The sequence below is a fragment of the Dendrobates tinctorius genome, unplaced genomic scaffold (assembly GCF_039654945.1).
Source record: "Dendrobates tinctorius isolate UK_male_01 unplaced genomic scaffold, ASM3965494v1 ptg000016l, whole genome shotgun sequence".
Taxonomy (NCBI): Eukaryota; Metazoa; Chordata; class Amphibia; order Anura; family Dendrobatidae; genus Dendrobates; species Dendrobates tinctorius.
The window spans coordinates 62,149,975-62,177,852 of NW_027361684.1; the positions used below are offsets into that span (position 1 = coordinate 62,149,975).

The window sequence follows — 27,878 nt, forward strand, 5'->3', positions numbered from 1 at the left end:
TGAGCCCAGCCCTCAGGAAAAACTCTCCTCCCAAAGCTAAATGTGCATTGGTAGCAGTGTCTAAGGGTACTGTCACACTTAGCGATGTACCAGCGATGCCGACCAGTGATATGACGCGGTCAGGATCGCTGGTACATCGCTAAGTGGTCGCTAGTGAGCTGCCACACAGGCAGATCTCACCAGCGACATCGCAGGGGTCGGGGTCGCTACTTACCTGTCAGACGAGGCGATCCTGACGTCCTCCCTCCCGCGTCCTCACATCGCTCGTTGTCACAGCAGGAAGCCCTAGCAGGAGGCTGATGATGAGAAACGGTCCAGGACGTTCTCGCGTGATCAGCGATAACCAGCGGGGGAGCAGTCGGAGGTAAGTATCAGACAGAGCGATATCGCTAGCAATATCGCTATAACGTCACAAAAACCAGTGACGTTATAGCGATATTTCTAGCGATATCGCTTAGTGTGACAGGCCCTTATTTAAAGGCTGAGCCACATCACCTGGCTTTCATGCGAGGCTCCCTGTGGTGATGGCTCCCCTGGGTCTACCATCGTCATCCACACAATTGGCCTAGGCTGGAAGAACAATGGATTGAGACCTTGAGATACAGAGAGTATTGATAGGATGATTGCTTTACATTTACCTTTAGCAATCTACTGTCTGGCCTTAGGTTTACATAAGATCTAGCCTACTCGTCTTCCTCTGCTTACTGTCATTGAATGTAAACATTGATTCCTGAGAATGAAATGATGAGCAAGCAAATAATTAATAAAACACAGCAAGAAAATTTCTAATAAAACACAACAGTATCAACAAAACGGGTGCTTCGTGCTGGAAAATTCTACATCCCATAGAGCATCAGACTCCGCTCTACGATCATTGGTCCAATAGTCTACATCATGATGGGTTCCTAACATATAGCAAGAATAAATTGCTACAAAGGTTCACCTGACCTATCCAGTATCAATACTACAATAAGTACTAGAAGAAAAACAGCAAATACAAAAGTGTCTTTTATTATCTTTCGTTTCTCTTAGCATGACTTATCTCTACATAAGAGGATGAACTGAACAACATTGTAAAAAAATTGCAGTAGTATTTCAGAAGTTGTCAATGCTGTATGTGTCTACACTACAGAGTAAAAGTTTAGGGTCGCTTATAAATTTCCCTATTTTTGAAAGAAAAGCAGTTTTTTCCAATGAAGCTAACATTAAATGACTCAGAAATACACTCTATACATTGTTAGTGTGGTAAATGACTATTCTAGCTGCAAACATCTAATTTGTAATGCAATATCTTCATAGGTGTATAGAGGCCCATTTCCAACAACCATCACTCCAGTGTTCTTATGGTACTTTATGTTTGCTAACTGTGTATGAATGCTAACAGATGGTTGGAATACCCTTGAAAACCCTTGTGTAGGTGTGTTAGCACAGCTGAAAACAGTTTGGCTGATTAGAGGAGCTGTAAACCTGACCTTCCTTTAAGCTAGTTGAGAATCTGCAGCATTATATTTGTTGGCTCCATTAAACTCTCAAAATGGCCATAAAAAAAGAACTTTCATGTGAAACGTGACAGTCTATTCTTGTTCTTAGAAATTAAGGCAATTCATTATGAGAAGTTGCTAAGAAACTGAAGATTTCCTACAGTGGTGTGTACCACTCACTTCAGATGAGAGCACAAACAGGCTCTAACAAGAGTAGAAAGAAGTGGGAGGCCCCGCTGCACAACTGAGCAACAAGACAAGTACATTAGAGTTTGTAGTTTGAGAAATCAATGCATCACAGGTCCTTAACTGGCAGCTTCATTAAATAGTACACACAAAATGCCAATGTCAACGTCTACGAAGAAGAGGCTACTCTGGAATGCTGGCCTACAGGGCAGAGTGGCAAAGAAAAAGCCATATCTGAGACTAGCTAATAAAAGAAAAAGATTAATATGGCAAAAGAACACAGACATTGTACAGAGGAAGATTGGAAAAAAGTAATATGGACAGACGGATCCAAGTTTGAGGTGTTTGGCTCACACAGAAGAACATTTATGAGACGTAGAACAACTGAAAAGATGCTGGAAGAGTGCCTGAAACCATCTGTCAAGCATGGTGGAGGTAATGTGATGATCTGGAGTTGCTTTGGTGCTGGTAAAGTGGGAGATTTGTACAAGGTAAAGGGATTTTGACTAAGGAAGGCTATCACTCCATTTTGCAATGCCATGCCATACCCTGTGGATAGCGCTTGATTGGAGCCAATTTCATCCTACAACAGGACAATGACGCAAAGCACACCTCCAAATTATGCAAGAACTATTTAGGGAAGAAGCAGGCAGCTGGTATTCTATCTGTAATGGAGTGGCCAGTGCAGTCACCAGATCTCAACCCCATCGAGCTGTTGTGGGAGCAGCTTGACCATATGGTATGCAAAAAGTGCCTATCAAGCCAATCCAACTTGTGGGAGGGGCATATGGAAGCATGGGGTGAAAGTTCTCCAGATTACCTCAGCAAATTAACTGCTAGAATGTCAAAGGTCTGCAATGCTGTAATTTCTGCAAAGGGAGTATTCTTTGATGAAAGCAAAGTTTGAAGGAAAAAATTATTATTTCAAATAAAAATATTTTTTTCAAACCTTGTCAATGTCTGGACTAGATTTTAAATTCTTTTGGCAACTCATTTGATTAATAAAAGTATGAGTTTTCAAGGAAAACACTAAATTGTCTGGGTGACCCCAAAATTTGGAACGGTTGTGTATATGTTGACAGATGTTAGTTTTAAATTGATTTACTTTATGTCTAGGGTTTTGCTGGCAAGAATCGCTAGCATAATCCATAGGCATTGTGAAAAGCTAGAATCTTTCAAATAAATTTGTGAAAACGTAGCAATATTAGTCTAATAAATACAATGGATATTAGCATTTTTCTGAAATATTTAATCATATTTTATGTTTATTTAATTTTTTTTCTTATTTATTTTTCTATAGTAAAAGCATTTTAATAGCTTTGCAGTCTACTTACCAATTATAGAAATATCTTCAATAATAGTGTTTTTTTCTGATTGATTTACCTTCACAATGAAATATACATTGTCAATTAAACTTTGACTCTAGTTCAAAATATAAGCTCTTCCAGGTTCTAATTAAGGGCCTGAGTGTATAGTCTTGTGGAATAATATGTCCAGGTTCAATGACATGCCTCTGGAGTCTTTACAATCAATAGCTTATCCAAGTGATATACTGATGAATGATGCACATAAATTTCCCATCATGTTTTTGTATGTGTTATTAACATTTCATCTACAATAGTTACTTTTATCTCACAAGATAGCAATAAATACAATTCACCACAAAAATATCAAAGTGTGTTTTATTCTAATGAATAGACATGCTTTCTTTTTTGTGTGGCTTCTCAAAAACAAACAAAATTGTGATTTGGCATTATCATAAGAACTAAAAAAAATACTGATGCCTGAATAGTAGGTGATTCAATACCAAAATGGGTGGTCTTGTCATCAGATAATTGATTTAAAATCTTTGTCCCACAGTATTTGTATGTACTTTTTGTCATGTTGTGTGACTGACATTAGCCCCCTTCACACATAGCGAGATCGCTAGTGATATCGCTAAAGCGTCACCGATTTTGTGACGCAACAGCGATATCGGTAGTGATCTTGCTACATGTGACACTTACCTCCGACGCGGCTTCCCACTGGATATCGCTGATCGCACGAGATCGGCCTGGTCCATTTCTCGTCATCGGCTTCCTGCTGGCGCCGACAAGTGACTCCATGGATGCGGGCGGAAGACGTCACCCTCGCTGTGTGTGACAGGTAAGTGATGACCCCCAACCGCTGCTGCATCACTGGTGAGATCTGCCTCTTTGGCAGCTCACTAGCGACCATTTAGCTATGCACCATCGATCCTGACCGGGTCGGATTGTTGTCGGGATCACTGGTGCATCGCTAAATCTAACGGTACCTTTTGTCCTTTGTGTACTCCTTAAATTTGCAGAAAAGACATAATTGTAGAATGTCAGCAAACAGTTCTTTCAATGGGTATGAATAGCCCAGCTGAAGTCCACCAGTGTTTGTGGGGCGATAGAGGTGGACACTAGGACAATGATGAAACAAATAAACAAAAATATACATAGGGGATAAAATAGTAACCCTTAGGTTTTTTTCACTAGAACACAGGACACAGGAGTGCTGCCTTAATTTTTCCTATGAGGAACTCCATACTGAGCATTTCGCTGCTTTCTTTTGATTTTTGAATAGATAGATAAATAGTTAGATAGCAAAAACCAAACTATCCAGTTGAATTCTGTTGTTTATTTAGCCCATAGTAGCAAAGTTTCGGTTCAAATGTGTGAACATTTTTCACACCTCTATAGCAGTGATGTTACAGTTCAAATGTATGGACCTTTTTCAAGCTTGAAGAAGACTCACACATTTGAATCATGATGTCACTACTATGGACTAAATAAACACTCTTTTTTGCCACAGTGCTGCCTTCAATTTTTGCCATTCATCTAGATAGATAGATAGACACTAGATAGATAAATAGATAGATAGATAGATAGATAGATTGATATTGTCTGATCTAGAAGTAGAAATCAGTGAAATTTTGGTTGAAATTAGTTAGCAAATTCTATTGCATTAATTTTTGAATGCAAATTAAATGTCTTTTTATGCTATAATTATAATTTTCCCAGCTCTCACCTGTCCCCTACTCAGTCCTCTGCTCTTCTTCTAGGTGCCCCTGCTCTTTTTCTTGGTGCTCAAAGACCTCTTCTATCTTCACAGTAGTCTTCAGTGCTTAATGCATTGACTGGTCCAGGGGGAATGATGGCATTGTGGAATCACACATGCCTTGATGTCGTGTGAGGCATAGTCATTCACTAGGCTGCACACAATGTCATGAGTTTGTAAGGTTTAGTCTGTGTTAGAGGCACTGAAGACCATGTGAAGACAGAGAAGTACCAAAGGCACTTTAAGACTATGGAACCAGTCAGAGGGATGTATGGATGGATAGATGAGTAGAGATTAGTGAACCTTTAAAGGTTTGGTTCAGGTTGGGGAAATGTTCCAATGTTTACTGAACATGTTCGACAAATATATTCAAACCCCATTGAATTCAATGGGAGGCAAAACCAATCACATAGACATGATCTTCAGGGAGCCAAAAAGCTGCCAAACAGCTCAAATTAGGGAAGACAATTATGCAAAAAAATAAATCACTTAAAAAAATTATGTGGGTTCACCAATATTTTTGATAACCAGCCAGATAGCTGCGGGCTGCCTTAGAAAGGTTTTTTTTTATCAAGAACAGAGGAGTCCTCATGCTTTTTTTAATTATTTAAAATAAATTATTTAAAAAACTGGTGTGGGGTCCTCCCATTTTTGATAACCTGCCAACCCAAATCTTACAGTTTTGGGCCAGTATTCTCAGGCTGGTAATGAACCCTCCAAGCCTTTAAATAGCAGCCCACAACCTCCCAAGGAAAGGCATTTTGCCTGGCTCTTCTCTCTTGCCCTGTGGTAGTAGCAAGTGGAGTTCATACTTGTGGGGTTGATGTCACCTTTGTATTGTCCGGTGACATCAACCAGACAGCTTAGAATTGGAGAGGTGTCTATTAGACATCTATCCATTGCTAATCTTATAGTTATATTGTAAATAAACACAAAGAATAATGTCCTTCATTGGAAATAAATCTGAATATTTGAATAATTGATTATTTTAGTTTTGTCTAGAACACTGTTTTTTTGTATGCAAGAAATGTAATTCCAGATGTACTAATCAACATATTTAATGTTCAGTAGTATATAATATAACCTAATAGTATTTCTGGTAGAATGTACAAAGTCTATTTTTTCTGGTCAATAAAATAAACATCCAGTATTAGTGTCATTCAACTTGTGGGCCACATTCCCTGGCAGTAAGCATTACATAACATTTTGAGTACATTTCTAATGTCCTTATCAATAGGTGCACAAATCAACATCTCCTGTATACATGCTGACGCATTTGTATGCTGTGCTTTCATACATTGTGAATCACTTCATTGCTCTGATTAGGGGAAAGTAGAGTAGTAAGGATGTTATAATTCATACAATTTGGGTCTACTACTCATCGGTGATACTACTATATGAAGTAAATTCATTAGTTTGGCTCCGTGCATGTACTGCTGTCACTTGGCTGTTTTTCATATTTATGCAGTTTAGATTCTTCAAAAATAGATTTAACAACATATCTTTTATTAAGAATATATTCAATAGATTGATAGGTATGCTAATTTTTTAGATTTCACATAAATGTTGAATTGCTACATATTTAATTAACCAATATTTTTTATCATTAATTAGATCAAAATTTGTATTTTCCAATGATGTTAATGAATGTAGTACATATTATTTTGATAGAAGCAAAAAAATAAAGGCAGAAAGGTAGAAAAGATAAAAATTGAGCTTAGAGTTAAGCGGGAGTCACACACAGCAATCTCGCTAGTGATATCACTGCTGAGTCACAACTTTTGTGACGTAACAGCGATCTCACCAGCGAGATCGCTGTGTGTGACAGTGATCAGCGAGCGGCCTCCTCCCTGCCGGTATCGCTGATCGCTGTAAGAAACCTCTGGACATTTTTTTGGTCGCTGGTCTCCCGCTGGCCAGCACGCATCGCTGCGTGTGACAGGCGGGAGACCAGCGATCAGCTGTAAAAAATAGAATTAAAATAAAAAATATTGTTATTCTCACCTTCCGACTTCCCGCGCAGCATTCCCGCCTCTCTCTACGCTCCGGTCCCAGTAATCCTTTGCACGAATGACCACGAGACTTCGCGCTCCCGCGAGACCATGACGTCTTGTGGTCATTCTCGCAAAGGATTACTGCGAGCGGAGCGTGGAGAGAGGCGGGAATGCTGCGCGGGACGTCGGAAGGTGAGAATAACAATATTTTTTATTTTAATTCTATTTTTTACAGGGATGGCAAGCGATGCCGGGCGCTCGGCATCGCTGTGCTGATCGATGGTGAAGCTGTCTGTGTGACAGCTCACCAGCGATCACATAGCGACTTACCAGCGATCCTGACACCTTGATATCGGTGTCGGTATCGCTGGTAAGTCGCTATGTGTGACCCCAGCTTAAGAGATAATGTTAGAAAAATCCTTTCAATTTCTTACGCTCATTAAAATTGGCAATATAGTGTGTGAATCCATGGAATGTTGAACAGAATAGACAGAATAGAGCAGTATAGCTCATTTTGCTAGTGATGTGTTGTTTTCCAACTATTGCTCCATATGGTGGGCACTTTACAGAACAATCCATATGGCAGAGTGCTTTGACATAAGGCTGCTACATATGAAGAAGTACTTAAAGGTATGGACAATCTATAAAATTGAGTGCTATTATGCATCCCTAAGGAAAGAAGACATTATGCACAAAAGGTGGTAGATTAAAAGCACTAACACACATTAAAGGCTTTAAATAGCGATCTTACACATTTTCCTTAACATTTCTGAATCCAATAAATATATATTGTTTGTCAAACATTCATTTAACACTTTCCACAATGTTGTCTGCATTTTAATAAGTACCTTCAGCTATCATGTCTAGCGTTTTTCTTTTTTTATAAAATGTTCCATTAATCTATAGAGAATGGTTTATATTCTTAAAAATCAATTGTATTTAATGAGAATTGAACGGCAAACAATGCTATTTTCAAGACAACAAGCTTATATATTTGTTCTTACATTATATTAGAGCTTCATGTGATGGATTTCTTATAGACCCAAGTGTAAAATGAATAAAACTGTATAAAACTGTACATACATGTTCATTAGAGGCAAACAACAACCCTGTAGCATAAGTAAAGTATGTTTAGTTTAAACTATGATATATACATAACAGAGATTGAAATGATAAGCATCTTATAGGCAAGAAAAAGTTGCTTGGGATTAAGACTTTTACATAAATTTAGCCAATTTCGTTTTTATTAAAACCAGTCTTAAAGAGGTTCTTGGTGAATGAGATAAAATGGCATCCCTGATATCATTCAAACTACATCCCATCCTAGTCATGTCTAAATTCGGGTTGCAAACTGAAGACATACAGCTCTCAAGATATGTGTCTCAATGGGAAGAGCTGTATTACACCTACCTGTTGGTGGCCATGAGCACGGCTGTGATATGTGAAGAAATATGTTTTAACCCATGTTGTGCTTGGCGAGAATATCTTCAGCTTCATCCTCTTTCTCTTGCTTTAAAGCACTGCATGTAAAATGAGCTCAACTGGAATTAACATAAATTGAGAATACAGCTGGAGATAACCTCCTTTGTGCTCAGTAAGGAAGAAATATATTTTTTCATTATGACAACTGTGCTGTCAGTTGTATATGGAGATGTAGAAGATACAACTTTTGTCAGTTGATACACACATTTTGGGAGCTGTATGTCTTTTCTCTGCAGCCCATAATTACACATAACAAGAAGGAACCATTTCATATAATTCTCAGAGAACCCCTTTAACATCTTAAAAATCTAGCCAAAGTAATTTTGCCATTTATTCCCTACCTTCTTTTATTATTCTGTTTAGCCCTATGTACCCCTTTACAAAAGGAATTGTCTAATTTGAATGGCTCAGCAGTTGACTCTAGGCATCTTGATATTGGCTATTCCCACCTCAAATTAAGCATTACTACTTACATACAGTATTATAATCAGTGGGTAATCTGTGTAATGCCTGGTTAACAAGATCAACTAATTCTGCTCTGACTACTAGTAAATGACGAGAGTAAATGATTTTACTCTAGTACTTTTTTATGAAGTGGCAAAGTAAAGTCCAAAGAGTGACTGATGCCTCGTGGAATGACAAGGGTTGTCAAGCTGGGTTGTATCCAGGGGGTCAAAAGTCAGGGACAAAATGCATAGTCAAGGAAGTGGTCAGAAGAATGAAACAGTTTGAATCAGTGCACAGATAAGGAGCATAAACCACAGTAAATACCTACAATTATCAACTACAGACAGACTTCCTGAAGTTTCAATCCGGAAAAAAATTGGCCCATGCCTGCCGACAAAGAGCTAACTACATTTGATAACCAGCTCTTTGCATCAAAACACAGGTGAACTGGAGGAGGGAAAACAACTCTCAACTATCCTAAAGTTTAACAGAAACATGCTGCCATCTTCCAGTGGAATCTGCAATATTAGTGCAGCATTTGTTAATCGCACTAGTGTCAGATATGGATATGACACTAGTCTTTTACTCCTGTACCCCATAAGTTCTCCCTCATAGTATCTGCTCTGTACTTGGTCCCCCTCTGCCTGCACACTGCAAAAACAGACCCCAGAATAAATGTAGATCTCAGAGTAAAGACCCCTTACTGGAACCCTAAATGAAGTCAGATAAAGTCATATAAACCAGAATCCATAATTCAGATATCAGAACATGTGCCCTTCAGCAAACTAGATCCTTATGTGGGATGGTGCAGGGTCCCAGTATATTACTGGCTGTCTTGAAGAGGAACCTGAAGAAAGATGAGTGTTATTTGCTTCTGCCTATTGGAGGAACTGAAAAAGAGAATGCCAGATAAAAGAAGAAAAAAATGGGGGGCACATAATTAATTCTATAATAGTTATGTGCAGATCAAATATTTTTCCAACATGCAATAGCTGGAAAGTACATGTTGTAAAGGTTATTCTTTACTAATGAACTCAGATCTATAGAAAACTAGCCAAAAAAGAATACAGAAAGAGATTAGAAAATTAACATGCACTTCTGGGATGTAAGAAATAAAATAATTCAAGGCCTACAACTTATCTCCATAATACAGTAAATGACTGAAATAGCGTAAATTGAAAAACAACCCATGGTAAATAGTAAATCAATTATTCAGAATTTATTAGATTCAGCAAAACACAAGCAAATGTTGGCTTTTTCACAAAATAGCTCAATCTTCATTGCATAAATGTAAATTTATTTTCTTATGAGGCTGTTGAAAATTTTAATAGCTAAAATGTTGTCAATAACTCAAGAACAAGGTATGTTGTGGCTTCTTTTCCTCTCGGTGCAGTCCGCACAGCTATTCAGTTCTGTTAAGATAATCAAAAGAGATGACAGTGAAAAATGCTGTTTTGATTGAACCAATATAAATTTTTCAATTTGTTTTATATGAACTGTAACTTCTGTGAAGATTGATCTAGAAATTAGAAAGAATGGTTTTTCACTTTTTATACAAGTAGGTAATAACTTATCTTTACTGTGGTCAAAAAATGTGTAAAACAATTGGAAACATTAAGCCATTTGTCATGTGAAGTCCTGTCAATTTTTTTATGCAAACATTCCCCTTTTTAATTTGCATACAAAAACTCTTAACTAAGGCAGCTGGCTATACAAATCACTTGAAATGATCTCGTACAAGGAGTGCCTTATTTTTTAAGGACAGTGAATGAATGATAGTACAGAACAGTAGTTTTTCATCCACAGATCTACCATGTATCAAAAGAATTAATATAGGGGAACTAATGGAATGTCGTCTACCCTCCGTGATTTATTTTAAAAGTGAATGGTATAAGCTTTTCAAACAGAAAGTGTCTTGACTTTGCTGTCCTTGACACTGCCTTTTGCTTGAAAAGTACTATTTGTTTCATATGTCACCTCTGGGTTCATGTGTATAGTGTCAACGTAGGAGTTAATTTAAAAGTTACTGCAAGAAATATTGAGGCATATGACAATATAGGAGTTCAGAATTCCCTTTCTTCTTCTTGAGTAATATATCATATTTGTAGATATACTGAATTCTTCACAGTAGTGTTATTCCATTCATGTCGCAGGCTTTCTTTCACTTCAAATTTTTTTTAGTTGAGTTTGCTAATTTTTATTTTTGCATAGTATTGACTGTAAGCATTAGCTCCAAAATCTGATGGACATTTTTTAAGGAATGATCCGAGGCTTCAAAGACTCGTCTACTGAGAAAAGAAAAACTATAACACAGGCAGTGGAAAATCTCAACAACGATTAACACTTAACCTTTTCAATTACTGAAGTTGATGTATCACATTGACTTTTAACCTTTCTAAGTTCTAACTTAATATTTGAATGCATTTTTGAAAGTGAAAAAAAATGCAGTCAGTTTATATACTGTTTATTTTTAGGTAGATTTTATTGGAAAGTCTTCGCTTTTACTCTTAATAATGTTAGTAAAGAAAAACTAGAATGATAGTAATTGTTCTCTATCGTTTTAATTAAAATTCCCATTAATCATAGAATCATAGAATCATAGAAACGTAGAGTTGGAAGGGACCTCCTGGGCCATCTGGTCCAACCCCCTGCTCAAAGCAGGATTCGCTAAATCATCCCAGTTAGATGTCTGTCCAGCCTCTGTTTGAAGACTTCCATTGAAGGAGAACTCACCACTTCTCGTGGCAGCCTGTTCCACTCATTGATCACTCTAACTGTCAAAAAGTTTTTTCTAATATCTAATCTGTGTCTCCTCCCATTCAGCTTCATCCCATTGCTTCTAGTCTTTCCTTGTGCAAATGAGAATAAAGTTGATCCTTCTACAATGTGACAGCCCTTTAGATATTTGTAGACAGCTATTAAGTCTCCTCTCAGTCTTCTCTTTTGCAAACTAAACATTCCCAAATCCTGCAACCTTTCCTCATAAGACAGGGTTTGCAGACCGGTCACCATTCTGGTCGCTCTTTTCTGAACTTGCTCCAGTTTGTTGATGTCTTTTTTAAAATGTGGTGCCCAAAATTGGACACAATATTCCAGATGAGGTCTGACCAAAGAGGAGTAGAGGGAAATAATTACTTCACGTGATCTAGACTGTATGCTTCTGTTAATACATCCTAGAATTGCATTTGCCTTTTTTGCTGCTGCATCACACTGTTGACTCATATTCAGTCTGTGATCTATTAGTATACCCAAGTCTTTTTCACATGTGCTGTCACTTAGCCCTATTCCTCCCATTCTATATATGCTTTTTTCATTTTTATTGCCCAGATGTAGTACTTTGCATTTCTCCCTGTTAAAAACCATTCTGTTAGTTGCTGCCCACTTCTCCAGTTTATTTAAATCTTTTTGAATCCTCTCTCTCTCTTCTCTAGTATTAGCTATCCCTCCTAGCTTTGTGTCATCAGCAAATTTAATCAGTTTACCCTCAATTCCTTCATCTAAATCGTTGATAAAGATGTTGAACAATACAGGGCCCAGGACAGAGCCCTGTGGTACCCCACTTGAGACATTCTTCCAACTGGATGTGCAGCCATTTACGACCACTCTTTGGGTCCGATCACTAAGCCAGTTATGAATCCACCTAACAGTTGCCTAATTGTTCTACAGTTCTTATACAAACTCATGTATCTCCATAGGTGTAAGGTAAAACAGTGTAACCTGATCATGCCGTTATTCTATACCTTCTACACTTCTTGCTAACATACCATATCATTTTTTATCTCTTTATTGCACATTTTTCAATCTTTTTGCAGGGTGCAACCAGGCCCTTTACTTCAGGCTGAGTGATTTGGGGTGTCTATCATGTGAGGTGCACTTGTACAGTGCTGGGAACCCTTATTGATCTAATAGTATGGGCGCCATCAACAGGCTGTAAAGAAGACACTGCGCATCACACGTATCTGTGTGACTGGCACCCTATGAAAGCTTGGTCTGTGGGCATTTCAAATAGTATGCAACCACCCCAATATGAATTGTTCTATGAGTGGTTGTTCCATCAGTATTTTGTACCTATGTTGCCCTCGCCTTTATCAAGGAGTCTGCTGCATCCTGCTAGGATACCTTGATATCTGCGATCTGATCGTTTCTCGGCCTTTTGGCTAAGATCAAGTGTAGTATCTTTCAAAAAGCTGTCCTGCTCCTACCACCCTTGTACATTGATACACAATACACACTGGGTTGGTGCATTTGGTAGTACCCCAGGTGGCTCATATAGTCATCTGGTGGAAACCATGGCCCCCCAGGATCGAAGTCTTTGGGCTGGGTAAGTTTGAAGGCTTATGGTGCAATGTGCCCCAAGATTTGGTCGCCCTGGTGAGAGACTGAGCTTAATTGAAGTGAAATCCCAGGTAAGTCTTAGACTCCATAGCATGCCACACCTGGCCTTTCATACTTTCTTGAGCAACCCCACAATTCCTGGCCTTTGGGTCAGGATGGGGAACAGTGTTGAGCGATACCTTCCGATATCAGGAAATATCGGATCTGATTGGATCGGACCGATACCCCAAAAATATTGGATATCGCCGATTCCGATACCGGAAACCAATGCAAGTCCATGGGACACAAATATCGGAATGAAAATAAACCCTTACTTTCCTTGTAGGTTAATTCTACATGAAGGAAAACTACTAAGAATAATGAAGAATGTATTGGGGAGGTGGAGGAGACATTAAAGGCATAGAGGTTTAGCCCAATTAAATGGAATAGCAGGAATTAATTTTTTTTAAGACGTTCGGCGTTACAAAGATATTGACTATGTTAAACGGGTTGTCCAGGCTTTTCACATAATCTCAGTGCATATCTGGGCTGCAGAATGCTGACATTAAGTAATTTTCCTTTTGTGGCTAGTCTGGGGGTGTGTGTTCTGGCATTGAAATGAGAACTGGTCGTTTCCTCCCCCTCACTAGTTTCACTTTCCATAGATCACTGTTCAGCGTGTGTCTGGGGGAGGAGCAGCTTGGTGGTCTGCTTGCAGCCAATCACAGCCATGCCATTAGTTAACATGCCTAACATGCATAACAGGATATGCCCACACTTCTTAGGATTCCTCATTGGCTGAATAAAATCAAACTGGCTCATTGCATTATGGGAACTTCCAATTCTGGTATTCAATATTCTAAAAGTATCGGAACTCAGTATTGGAACGCCGATACAGCAAATATCGGCCAATACCCGATATTGCAGTATCGGAATGCTCAACACTAATGGGGAATTTTCATAAACCCGGTCGAAGGTCCAGTCAGTTTTGGGCTGAGAGCCAACATGAAACAGGGCTCCCAGCTCCACTAGAGAGCATTGAAGATCCCTGAACCTCGCTGTGGCCTTCTGGCTCGGAGGGACGGGGATGGTTTATTGGGGACTCTCTCCTCCGGGAAGGGTCCACATGAATCCTCACTTTGTGCGCTGTTTTGGTGTGACTTCGGTCACATTTTTCAGAGCCTAAGAGCCCCATCACATATAGAAATCTCGCTAGCGAGATCGCTGCTGAGTCACAAGTTTTGTGACACAACAGCGATCTCACCAGCGAGATCGCTGTGTGTGACAGCGACCAGCGACCAGCCCCCCTGACAGTATCGCTGATCGCTCTTGGAAAGCCCTGGACATTTCTTTGATCGCTGGTCTCCCGCTGGCCATCACGCATTGCTGCGTGTGACAGGCAGGAGACCAGCGATCAGCTGGTAACTTACGTACACATCGGGTATCTAAGGGATGTGCGTCCCTTAGATACCTGATGTGTACCTTAGTTAACAGCGTGCTGATGCAGGGAGCTGGAAACTAAGGTACACATCGGGTTTCTAAGTGATGCACGTCCCTTAGATACCCCATGTGTACTTTAGTTACCAGCTCCCTGCATCAGCGCGCTGGTAACTAAGGTACACAGCTATGCCGCGCGCTCAGTGTCGCTGGTGCTGATCGCTGGTGAAACTGTTTGACAGCTCACCAGCGATCATGTAGCGACTCACCAGCAATCCTGACACGTTGATATCATTGTCGGGATCGCTGGTGAGTCGCTATGTGTGACGGGGCCTTTAGATGTTGCTTCAATCAAAAAAAATCTGCGATCTGATGTGTATTCCAGAGATATCTTGTTTTTCTTATATGTAAATTAGATGTTCAGAACAATGGTATGGACAATGCACAAGATAATCTGACACCAGAGGTTATTTTACATGAAGGGGGAGTTACCAGTGTGATATGTAATGGCTGCTCTCTGCTCTCCTGATCTCGCTGCAGAGCTGTGTTTCATTCTAACTGACACATCTGCAGGTTCATCTCAGTGCTTCAGCTTCCATATCACAGGTAACCAATTTTACAATCTTGTTATATTACAGCAGAGCTGTGAGAGCTGCAGTTGCTAACGTGTTTGTAATGAGACAAAGTTCAGTTTTACTGTGCTGTGTTAGTTACATGTCTAACACTGATAGCTGCCGCTTTTATTTATAATAAACTCGGAGGTGGATCCTCATTCAAATCATTGTTTGCACCATAGCCCTGAATAGCTCATTTATATATAAGAAAAATGTGGCTTTCTCTGGAAAAAGACATCATATTGCGGATATCAAGGTATAATTTTATTCAGCTTCCTTTGACCTACATGACAACAGAGATGACTTAGGAGGGTTGATACAACTGACAAATTCTCTGTGAAGCAGATAAATAAATATTTGCTAGGTTATGCCAACACTACCTTTGTGAATTCACATTACTTGTAATTTGATTTATTTCTGATAGACCTTTGAAAGTAGGAACAAAGATGTAGCAGCCATAAATGTTTCTTATCCACACTTCATATTAGATCTGTCATGGTAAGCATGGTAAGCATATAGCTCACAGCATGTAGCTATATTAGAATGGTTAAAGGGGTCCTAACACCAGTTTTTTCATGTGTGAGCTAAGACTATCACAATAATCAGTGCCTGTGCTGAATTCCATAAAGGAGTATATAACTCCATGACTTCCCCTGTATACCTCCCAAAAACCATGGTACCGTGTTACCCAGTTGAAAAAATAATTCACTCAGTGGGAAAAAAAGATAATCTTGCAGTTATGGTACCTTTTAATGGTTAACAAAAATAAAATAAAAGATGTTACAAAGCAAGTCTCAAAAGCTCGATTTTTAACATCATTTATTTTATTTTTGCTAGCCAATAAAAGGCATAACTAAAAGATTTTCTTGTTTTTCCCACTGAGATCAATCTTTATTAATTTTTTAATCTTCAACTTACTGCTCACAGTATTTCTGACCAGTGGTGCCCAAACTTTTATATTGTACTCTATTTTAGTATTTTTGATAACTAGAGGCGGAAGACCTGTGAAGACTCAGACGTCAAGGTTAGATTTCAGAAAGGCAGATTTTAAGGGATTCAGAAAGAGAATTGGAGGGATCCAATGGCTGGATATCCTTAAAGACAAAAATGTCCATGAAGGATGGGAAATCTTGAAAAATGAAATTCTCAAAGCACAGTTGTTAACAATTCCGAAAAGAGGGAAGAATAGGAAGCATTTAAGGAAACCAGGATGGGTGAACACAGAACTTAAGCACACGCTAAAAAGGAAGAAAAAAATGTTTATAAAATGGAAAGAGGGAGGCATATCTAAAGAAGAATATAATGCTGTCTGCAGAATCTGCAGGGCACAAATCAGATTATCTAAAGCTGAAAATGAATTGAGGCTTGCAAGAGATGTCAAAAGCAATAATAAAGGATTTTGGGGATATGTCAAAAGTAAAAGAAAAGTCAAAGATGCTATAGGATTTTTACAGGATGAAAATGATGAAATGGTAAGACAGGATGTTGAGAAGGCTGAACTTTTAAATTCCTATTTTGCATCTGTTTTCTCTCAGAAAGGAAATGTAACACCAACTGTTATTCACTGTCCTATTAAGGGAATAGAAGAATCCAGGATATCTATAAACAGAAAGATAGTGAGGAAACACTTAGCTAACCTAAATGAATTCAAGTCTCCAGGTCCAGATGAATTACACCCCAGAGTACTGAAGGAGATAGCAGAAGAAATTTCTGAACCACTCTCCATAATCTTTGAAAATTCTTGGAGAACAGGAGAAGTGCCAGAAGACTGGAGAAGAGCAAATGTTGTTCCTATCTTCAAAAAGGGGAAGAAGGTGGACCCAGGCAACTATAGGCCGGTGAGTCTGACTTCTATACCAGGAAAGATCTTTGAACAAATTATTAAACAACATTTAAGTCAATACCTGGATAAGAATGAAGTGATTAAACAGAGTCAGCATGGGTTTGTAACTAATAAGTCATGTCAGACTAACTTAATTTCCTTCTATGACGGTATCACTGATTGGGTGGATCAAGGAAATGCTGTAGATATAGTATATCTTGACTTCAGCAAAGCATTTGACAAAGTCTCTCATACAATCCTTATTGAAAAAATGACTAAGTATGGAATGGACAAGGCAACTGTTAGGTGGATTCATAGCTGGCTTAGTGATCGGACCCAAAGAGTGGTCGTAAATGGCTGCACATCCAGTTGGAAGAATGTCTCAAGTGGGGTACCACAGGGCTCTGTCCTGGGCCCTGTATTGTTCAACATCTTTATCAACGATTTAGATGAAGGAATTGAGGGTAAACTGATTAAATTTGCTGATGACACAAAGCTAGGAGGGATAGCTAATACTAGAGAAGAGAGAGAGAGGATTCAAAAAGATTTAAATAAACTGGAGAAGTGGGCAGTAACTAACAGAATGGTTTTTAACAGGGAGAAATGCAAAGTAATACATCTGGGCAATAAAAATGAAAAAAGCATATATAGAATGGGAGGAATAGGGCTAAGTGACAGCACATGTGAAAAAGACTTGGGTATACTAATAGATCACAGACTGAATATGAGTCAACAGTGTGATGCAGCAGCAAAAAAGGCAAATGCAGTTCTAGGATGTATTAACAGAAGCATACAGTCTAGATCACGTGAAGTCATTATTTCCCTCTACTCCTCTTTGGTCAGACCTCATCTGGAATATTGTGTCCAGTTTTGGGCACCACATTTTAAAAAAGACATCAACAAACTGGAGCAAGTTCAGAAACGAGCGACCAAAATGGTGACCGGTCTGCAAACCCTGCCTTATGAGGAAAGGTTGCAGGATTTGGGAATGTTTAGTTTGCAAAAGAGAAGACTGAGAGGAGACTTAATTGCTGTCTACAAATATCTAAAGGGCTGTCACATTGTAGAAGGATCAACTTTATTCTCATTTGCACAAGGAAAGACTAGAAGCAATGGGATGAAACTGAATGGGAGGAGACACAGATTAGATATTAGAAAAAACTTTTTGACAGTTAGAGTGATCAATGAGTGGAACAGGCTGCCACGAGAAGTGGTGAGTTCTCCTTCAATGGAAGTCTTCAAACAGAGGCTGGACAGACATCTGACTGGGATGATTTAGCGAATCCTGCTTTGAGCAGGGGGTTGGACCAGATGGCCCAGGAGGTCCCTTCCAACTCTACGATTCTATGATTCTATGATTCTATGATTCCATTGTAGATTTTTCTTTATGTTTGGGATCATTGTCATGTTGGAAGACAAATCTCCGCCCCAGTCTCAAGTCTTTTGCAAACTTCAACAAGTTTTCTTCACGAATGGTTGTGTATTTGTCTCCATCCATCTTCCCATCAATTTTAACCATCTTCCCTGTCCCTGCTGAAGAAAAGCAGGCCCAAACCATGATGCTGCCACCACCATGTTTGACAGTGGGGATGGTGTGTTCAGGGTGATGAGCTGTGTTGCCTTTACGCCAAACATATCGTTTGGCATTGTTGCCAAAAAGTTCGATTTTGGTTTCATCTGACCAAAGCACCTTCTTCCCCATGTTTGGTGTGTCTCCCAGGTGGCTTGTTGCAAACTTTAGATGACACTTTTTATGGATATGTTTGAGAAATGGATTTCTTCTTGCCAATCTTCCATAAAGGCCAGATTTTTCCAGTGTACGACTGATTGTTTTCCTTTGGACAGACTGTCCCACCTCAGCTGTAGATCTCTGCAGGTCATCCAGAGTGATCATGGGCCTCTTGGCTGCATCTCTGATCAGTCTTCTCCTTGTGTGAGATGAAAGTTTAGAGGGATGGCCGGGTCTTGGTAGATTTGCAGTGGTATTATACTTCTTCCATTTCAATATGATCGCTTGCGCAGTGCTCCTTGGGATGTTTAAAGTTTTAGAAATCATTTTGCATCCAAATCCGGCTTTAAACTTCTCCACAACAGTATCACGGACCTGCCTGTTGTGTTCCTTGTCTTCATGATGCTCTCTGTGCTTCAAACAGAACCCTGAGACTATCACAGAGCAGGTGCATTTATACAGAGACATGATTACAAACAGGTGAATTATATTTATCATCATTAGTCATTTAGGTCAACTTTGGATCATTCAGAGATCCACAATGAACTTCTGGAGTGAGTTTGCTGCACAGAAAGTAAAGGGGCTGAATAATATCACCCCACTTTTCAGTTTTTGACTTAAATTTCGTTCAACTTCCCAATTGTGTTCCACTTGTTGATTCTTCACCAAAAATTTACATTTGGTATCTTTATGTTTGAAGCATGATATGTGGGAAAAGGTTGAAAAGTTCCAGGGGTCCGAATACTTTCTCAAAGCACTGTAACTTGCAATGGTGTTTATGCACTTTTTTTTGTACAAAACAAGATTTCTATACTGTGTTCATAAATATATATTATGGTCATTATAAATTATTCCTCAGAGCCCAAATTCTGCTGTTTCTGCTTACCTCAGTTGAAGGCTTGTAAGATATTAAAGAAATTTTCTGAAAAGAAGCAAGTTTGAGATTACATCATTTTATTAAATACTTTTTTCTTTTCAGCTGTAATAAGTTAAATACATGGATATCTACTGTTGTTTTCTCTCTTTTCTGCATGTAATTTAATGTGATATAACTTTTTAATGACTAAACAAGGATAACCTTGAAAGAGGGTATTTCTTTCATTTTGGCATCTCTGATTGTAATTTATGTCAGTTGGCGCGCAAGTTCATTATGTAAATGTAACATACACTAAAAACTGTCAAAGTGAAAAGAATCTATAAACAATGTACATGTGCCCTCCTGGAACTTCCCTCCACTGCCAGCTGTTATGTCATTCCCTGTGTGAACTGGTGAGGGCAGGACTGTCACCGAGACTTGCCCTTTCCTATTATTCTTTATGCAAAGTTCTCTGCAGAAAAAGCTATTACCAGCAACATTTCTGCAACTCCAATCATTTCAGTGATTTAGGACTTGAATTCTTTACTAACACTAGCATCATAGAACAGAAGAAATACACAATGGTGTCTTCTGTTCCATTTCCATGGCTCTTTGGCAAAACCTCCTCGCACGTTTGTTAATAAAATATACATTTTTTCCACTTGTAAAACCAAATAGGGTTGAATCCTCACACTTCAAGATCCTTATGACTGCTCCAGGTATGGTTCTAGGGGATTTACACTACACTAATACTGCTTAAATTTACGATGCACATGAGGAAAAATGGAACCTCCTGACCATTCTTGTACAGAATATAATATTGTTATTTTAACGATAGATATATGGAGCAGTAATTTTAATTTTTAATTTTTCTTATGCAACTGCTTCCTTTGAAAATCATAACATTTTCCTAACGTTCTATGATACAAATGAGAAATGCTTGACAAACCCCTGGCAAACTACTCTTTTACAGTAGAAGAGCCGAATATCTGAAAGCACAATAGCATCAGTCTGTGTCTCTAGTGACACCACTGACAGTCTAAACTCTGTGTACCTTACATACACATTATGAATGTTAAGAAAGTGATATTTTATTTTGGTAAATTTGAAACTGATATAGGAGTAAATTAACAAATAAAGAAATGCACCACTTAAATATAAAACCTGCTTTGGACAATCCCTGTTTATAAAATGTTCACATATTCCTTATAAATTGATAATAGTGTTATCCCCAGGATTCAGCTTTAGGGCTCATGCATACAACAGTATTTTCAGTCTGAGAGCTTGTTAGGGCTTGCAGAACGCACCTAATAATATAAAGTAGAGGCTAGGTGCGTTCGCAGCCCAGGGTCCACCGTGCAGAGATGGTAAACTGCTGCTTAGTAATGGCGGAATACAAAGCGCACACCGGCAGGTTAACCACTGACCCGGTGTGCTCAGGCGCAAACTCTGTTACCTCACAGAGCCGCTAAAACAAATGCCGGAGCCTGTTGAACTCATAGAGCTCGGCTTGGTGAGCGCTAGTTAAAGGTTACAGAACTCTGTCCCAGAGGCACAGGGCTAGAGTTCCTCTAGACCATCAGTGTACGGCGCCGAGGCTGCGGTGCCAGCAAAAGGAAAGGAATATATAATTGTGCCAAGTGCACAGAGTACAGCTTCGGTGGACTCCACTAACCACCCAGAGTGAGGAGGAAAGCGCTAGAGTTGCACATGGCGCCGCACTGGCGGCTACTGCTACCTGGCAACAGTGCCCTGAGTAGAGAGGCACAAATGGATGCTAGCAAGTGCAGAGGACTGGGATGCACTGTGGCGTATAGCCTAGCCACTGACAGGTGCTGACTCTAACTACAAGACCCTAACATCAGACACAACCAAGGGTAGGGGTTTCATAATGAGTCAGTCACCAGATACATGCATCCATCATCATACACTCCATAAGCATTTGAGTCTACACTAGCGCATAGCCGAGCGGCCATGCGACTCTTTTATAGCGGCGTCCTTCTGGGACCTTCCCAGTGGACCAATCCGAGCAGGAAAGCGACCTGTGCATGTGACCTCCGACCTCCAATGAGAGGTCATCCCACGGGCATGATCTGTCAGCAAAAGACTGGACTTGGTCCCAGAAGCATCTGTTTGCTGCTGAATCAAGCATGGTGTTATAGCAGAGCCCAAAGGAGCAACCAGACGACTAGCATCACCCTGGGCAAGACGCCTGGACAGATGTCTCTGCTGAGCAGTAATCTCTGTGGCTGCAGAGTAATGGGAGACCGCAGAGGAAATGGCTTGAGATGCCCCTTGTTCAGTGGGGGAAACTCTACGCCTAACAGAGCTATCCGACAAACCAATAGATCGTACTTGAACCCATGTTATTTTATGGGGCCGTGCATGTCCAATTTTTCCCTCAGACAGAGTCTGTGTAAGAAAAAAAACTCACTGGATGCCTAAGTTTGATCCGATGCAAATCAATGAGTCTATGAAAAACATCTGAAAAAATACAAGAAGTCAGGTCACCACTTTTAGTCCATGTAGATGTCCATCTTGCTTCATAGCACTCCGAATGGACAAGGGTGAAGCAACCACAGCAGGATCCAGTAATAAAGAGTAACATACAGTGAATAATCAAAAGATAAAATTTAACTTATAATGCAAACAATGGTTAAAATTCCATTTAGATAATATCCAGCACAATACACACACTGGCTCGATGCCGCTAATGATCAGCGTGTTTCGACCCGTGAGTCTTATTTATGGTCTCATGCTGGACATTATCTAAATGGAATTTTAACCATTGTTTGCAATAAAAGTTAAATTTTATTTTTGGATTATTCTCTGGACGTTACTCTTCATTATGGAAAACATCGGACTGCACTTGGACGAAATCTGAATGTAGTCCGATTTTCACTGACTGACAAACTGATTAAGATGGAGAAATTTTTCTCTCCATGAACTCCTCTGAGCGAATTGGATCACACTATGATCACACTCTGATTAGAGTTTGATCAGGGTGTGGTTTGCTTAACCGACCCAATTCTTTTGGATGAGACATTACATATGCTGGTGTGATCCTATCCTTAAACTACAAAGAACTTAGCAACCATAGCATTCCAGCATCACTAAAGGAAATCTAAGGTATTGCATAGTTTTCATTAACATCATTAAACTGTTGATTTAAATCCAAGACTGAACATGCCGTATTTGCTAAAGGAAAATTCACTCTTCATAGCTGCTCTCTACTTTGGCTAATTGATGTAGATTATAAGCCCCCGTACACAACATTAATGCTGTCCGAACCTACCAATTTGTAAAGGTTTGGCCTGCTGTGTAATTTGTATGAAGCCCCTAAATTCAATCCTGAGATCATTTCAGGGAAGAGCAGAATTAAGCATATTAAATTACAATTAACGGTCCTCCCAAGAACACTGTCAGAGGTGGTAAACTGTTAGCCAACTTCTGAATGAATGTATGAGGGAAATAGGAGAGCTTGCTGAAAGCAAACAAGTGCTCATTGTCTAAAGCCCCCGCCACACTAAAGCTGGAGTCACACATAGCGACTTACCAGCGATCCCGACAACAATATCAACGTGTCAGGATCGCTGGTAGGTCGCTATGTGATCGCTGGTGAGCTGTCAAACAGACAGCTTAACCAGCGATTAGCACAGCGACGCCCCGCGCACGGCATCACTGTGTTCGTTAGCGCTAATGCCATATTCATGTCAAAAATAGAGTTAAAATAAAAAATATTGTTATTCTCACCTTCCGACGGCCCGCGCAGCATTCCCGCCTCTCTCCACGCTCCGGTCCCAGTAATCCTTTGCGAGAATTACCGTGATGACTTCTGTTCTCGAGAGATCGCGAAGTCTCGCGGTCATTCTTGCAAAGGATTACTGGGACCGGGAGCGTGGAGAGAGGCGGGAAGACTGCGCGGGACGCCGGAAGGTGAGAATAACAATATTTTTAATTTTTTTTATTTTACAGCTGATCGCTGGTCTCCCGCCTGTCACACGCAGCGATACATGCTGGCCAGCGGGAGATCAGCGACCAAAAAAATGTCCAGAGGTTTCTTGCAGCGATACCGGCAGGGGGGCCGGTCGCTGATCACTGTCACACACAGCGATCTCACTGGTGAGATCGCTGTTGTGTCACAAAAGTTGTGACTCAGCAGCGATCTCGCTAGCAAGATTGCTGTATGACGGGGCCCTAAGCGAGATCGCTGCTGAGTCACAAGTTTTGTGACACAACAGCGACCTCAGCAGCAATCTCGCTGTGTGTGACACCTATAGGTGACCGGCCCCCCGCCGGGTATTGCTGATCGTACTTTAATGTCCTGGGCCATTTTTTGAGAGCTGGTCTCCCGCTGGCAAGCACGCATCGCGTAGCAGCGGGAGACCATCGATCAAAGAGCTCCCAGCGCTGTAAGCAGACGCTGGGAGCTTGTATCCAGGGTAAATATCGGGTAACTTAGCGAGCGCAGCACTTAGTTACCCGCTGTGTACCCTGGATACCAGCGTGCTAGCGCTGGGAGCTGGTATCCAAGGTAAACAGTGGGTAACTAATCGCCATGTGCGCTTAGTTACCCGCATCCTTGCTGGTCCTGATCTCTGGTGAGTCTGCCTATTTGACAGCTCACCAGCGATCATGTAGTGACACACCAGCGATCCTGACCAGGTCATATCATTGTCAGGATCACTGGTGTGTCGCTATGTGTAACGGGACCCTAAGATGTATCCCTTTAGAATGAGGAATTTATTGTATCTTTACCAACTTCCAGTATAAGGTTTATACAGGGCTCTAGAACTTATTGCCTATCTATAGGGGAGCTAACCTTTATTAGATTGCAGAGAGGGGAACCAAAAAGCTATTTTGACTTGGCCACAGTATTTAGATGAAAGACTAGGGTGACAAACTAGACCTTTAATCTAGATGAAGGAAAGCTTGGGTGGGTTCAACTTTTAACATAACCTTTCTCTCTCAACTTCGAACAGATTTAGGTGCTGTGGCTCTCATGTGAGTGCTATAGTCTCTACACTGGTTATTTTACCATTATATACTTTATATGATGACTATATTGCAGCATTATACTGTTCAAATGAATAGAAAAAAGCTAAGGGGTTGTAAGGGAAATTAAATACTGTATGTAATTAGCCTCTTCTGAGAGGAAGAGGACTAAAGGCCCCGTCACACTAAGCGAGATTGCTAACGATATCACTTAAGCGTCACCGATTTTGTGACGTAGCAGCGATATTGCTAGCAATATCGCTAAGTGTGATATTTACCTCCGACCGGCTCCCCCGCTGTCTATCGCTGATTATGCGAGATCATCCAGGGCCATTTCTCGTCGGCCACTTCCTGCTGGGCTTCTTGCTGGTGCCGACGAGCGACGTGTGGACGTGGGCGGGAGGACTTCTTCATCGCCGCGTCTGACAGGTAAGTAACCGACCACTGCTGCATCGCTGGTGAGATCTGCCTGTTTGGCAGCTCACTAGCGACTATTTAGCGATGCACCAGCGATCCTGACCGGGTCGTATCGTGGTCGGGGTTGCTGGTGCATCGCTAAATGTGACGGTACCTTAAAGCTCTAATGCCACCCATTGAATGTAGCAATACTAAAAGTCAATATCGACCCTTTAATGAGCCTTGTCACATGACTTTTAATAAGAAGCGAAACCAGACACTTGAAGCATAGTAACGAGCACATAAGTAGGAACCAGTGTAAAACCAATGTAAAACCCACTGTACACAGCGAAAAAGCAGCAGTGTTTACATGGTCATCATGGTCTTTTTAGGTAGCTGATTGACAGGGGTTTTAGACCTCCAGCAATATAATTAAACAGCATAAAGTATGATTTATGATAATAGACTACTAATAATATTACTAACATTATACATCATCTGCTTTGTTAAGATTCAGTTTTATCAGCATCATCAATTACAATCCACTATATTATTATCTAATATTCCAGCACAATATCTCAAGTTGACTCTTTTTATCTTTAAATTACAATAACAATGTAAAATATAGCATTACAATGAAAGAGGTTTAGAATCCCTGTCCACAGAACCTACAAGGAACAATATACACTCACTTGTTCAAGATCACTATTCTCTCTCACAGGAGAAATAAATTCAGACTCTATATTGGTAACAGAGTCGTTAAATTCTGAGCAACTGATATCCTATTGATTTTAGTATTGCCCCCAAGCTGGAACTGTTCTTTCATATCTATGAATCCTAGAAGAACACAAACTGAAGTAAGACTTCTCTGTGATCCCTGTACAGGTTTGCTGCATTTGGGAATAAACTGTATAATATGATGGCAAAGTAACCATATATTTTTTTATTTATTTAAGGCTATTATTTCACATTCTATTTTTAATGTATTGGTCATTTATAGGCAGATAATAATTAGAAGGATCCTTAAAAATTGATACAGAACATTCTTGATAATTATTAATGAAAATGCCTGTCATTTTTGTCAATTTTTGTATTTTTAGATTGACTGGCCCAATTTAATCTAGTCAGCAATTCCATTATCTTATACAGTCTGCATAGTAATAAGAAAATATCATGTCTTTATTATTTGAAGAAATTTCTATATGAATTGGTCATTATTATGTGGATGATTATACTGTATTTATAATAATGTTTAAGCCTTGGACTGAAGTAGTGACATGTTATAATCAAAAATATATTATTAAAGGGAATATGTCACAAGTTTTTCTCTATATAAACAATACTTTCCCCAACGTTAAGACTCTTTAATAGCATTACAGAAACACTTCAAAAGAGCTCATTTTCCCTAATTACCTATTAAAATGCCTTTTATAACTGTTCATTGTCTAATGCTAATGGTCTCCAAACCATGCTTAAAACCACCTCAGTGCCTCAAATTTCTACCTCTCCAGCCTTGACTGATATGGATGTTGTCTCCTATTGTACATTATCCATAAAGACTGTTCAACTTTTGTACCTGTGCAGTAGGGAAAAAGACCAATGCAGGCACAAAAGACTTTCTGATGTAGTGAATCAATCAAGTCAGGAGAGGAATTGATTGTGAGCAAAGTTGAGGGGCCAAACCTCGTTTGGAACTGCCCATTGGATCGCTTGGCATGGATTAGTATATGGCTCTGGAAAAAGAGGTTGCAGAAAAGCTATTATAAAGGTCTAAAAAGTTGTGGATATTTTTCAATAGGGAAAACCTAGTGACTAGGGATGGGCGAACCCGAACTGTAAAGTTCGGGACCCGTACCGAACACATAGTGCTCAGTCACAAGGTCCCGAACATGGGTTCCCATGGGAAACCCGTGTTACAGTTCGAGTCCAGTTCAGGTCCAGGGCCGGCTGTAAAAAAAACAGAAAATTAAGAATAAATTTTATAATTATACTTACCTGTCTGTTATGACAAGGTAACCGAGGAGGATAACGGGGAATAGACTAGGCAACCAGATAACCAGAGAGGTTGGTAGTTAGCAGATTGCAGATCCCTAAACTGACAACACAGCTAGAATTAGCCATGGGACATACCTACGATGCCCTAGACGCCACGGCACAGCCACAGAATTAACTAAGCCTAAAGAGAGAAATGGGAAAGCTAAACTGCCCCGGAGTAGAACCCCAAAGGAATAGATTGCCCCAGAACATATTTTGCCAGTGAGACAAGATGAAGCACAAAACACAGGCAGAGAATAGAGTAAGCAAATGATGGGGCCCAAACTATCTAGATAGAACAGGACAGGAAAGGATACTGTCTGCAATCATGCAAAAAAAACCCTAAGAAAAATCCAACACGTCTGATATGCAAAAATACTGAGGCCACACGACCTCTCCCTCACTAGATCAGAACTCTGGTGTGAACTGGTTACTAAAAAGACTAACATACGCTGTGGCATATGGAACAGGGTCCAGCACAGGTTCCAACAGGGAACTAGGCTGAACACACACCAGCTTAGCAAAAATCAGAGACAAGCAAAAATGGATCCAATGCAAAAAAAGATTCAAGAAGACAAATAACTTATCTGAAAGATGCAGGATGGAGCAGGAGTCAAGCAGACTTCAAAATATGCACAGGAAGCAAACCAAATCACCAGCAAGAGCTGAGGGAAGGTTGTTCACTTAAATCTCCCAGGTCTGTAACGCCTGACCTCCAATTATCCTGCTCAGGTGATTGACTTCTGTCAGCTAGACCAGCTCCATTACCAGGAGCAACCACCAGAGAGAGCCCAATCTCAGAAGCCAGGTCCAAAGTTTTCACAACATCTGTCCAGGGATGCGTCCTCCCATCCTGCTGTCTCCCGGCCACATCTACTTCCGGAGCTGCTCATTAACTTCCATCGGTATTCACTGCACTTGGCAGTCTTCGGCTTTTTCCAGCAGTGTTCATGTGGTGACATCACTACACGAACACTGCCAGAAAAAGCCAAAGACTGCCGTGTGCAGTGAATACCGTTAATGAGAGG

At 40.1% G+C, this 27,878-nt stretch overlaps 1 protein-coding gene and 1 pseudogene across 1 annotated transcript in view; both read left to right on the forward strand.

Moving 5' to 3' along the window:
- Nucleotides 1-27,878, forward strand: part of IL1RAPL1 (interleukin 1 receptor accessory protein like 1) — a 2,193,655-nt gene that overhangs the window by 598,752 nt on the left and 1,567,025 nt on the right. The gene's annotated exons all lie outside the window — the stretch shown is intronic.
- LOC141080746 (U2 spliceosomal RNA) lies at nt 12,791-12,863 on the forward strand (annotated as a pseudogene).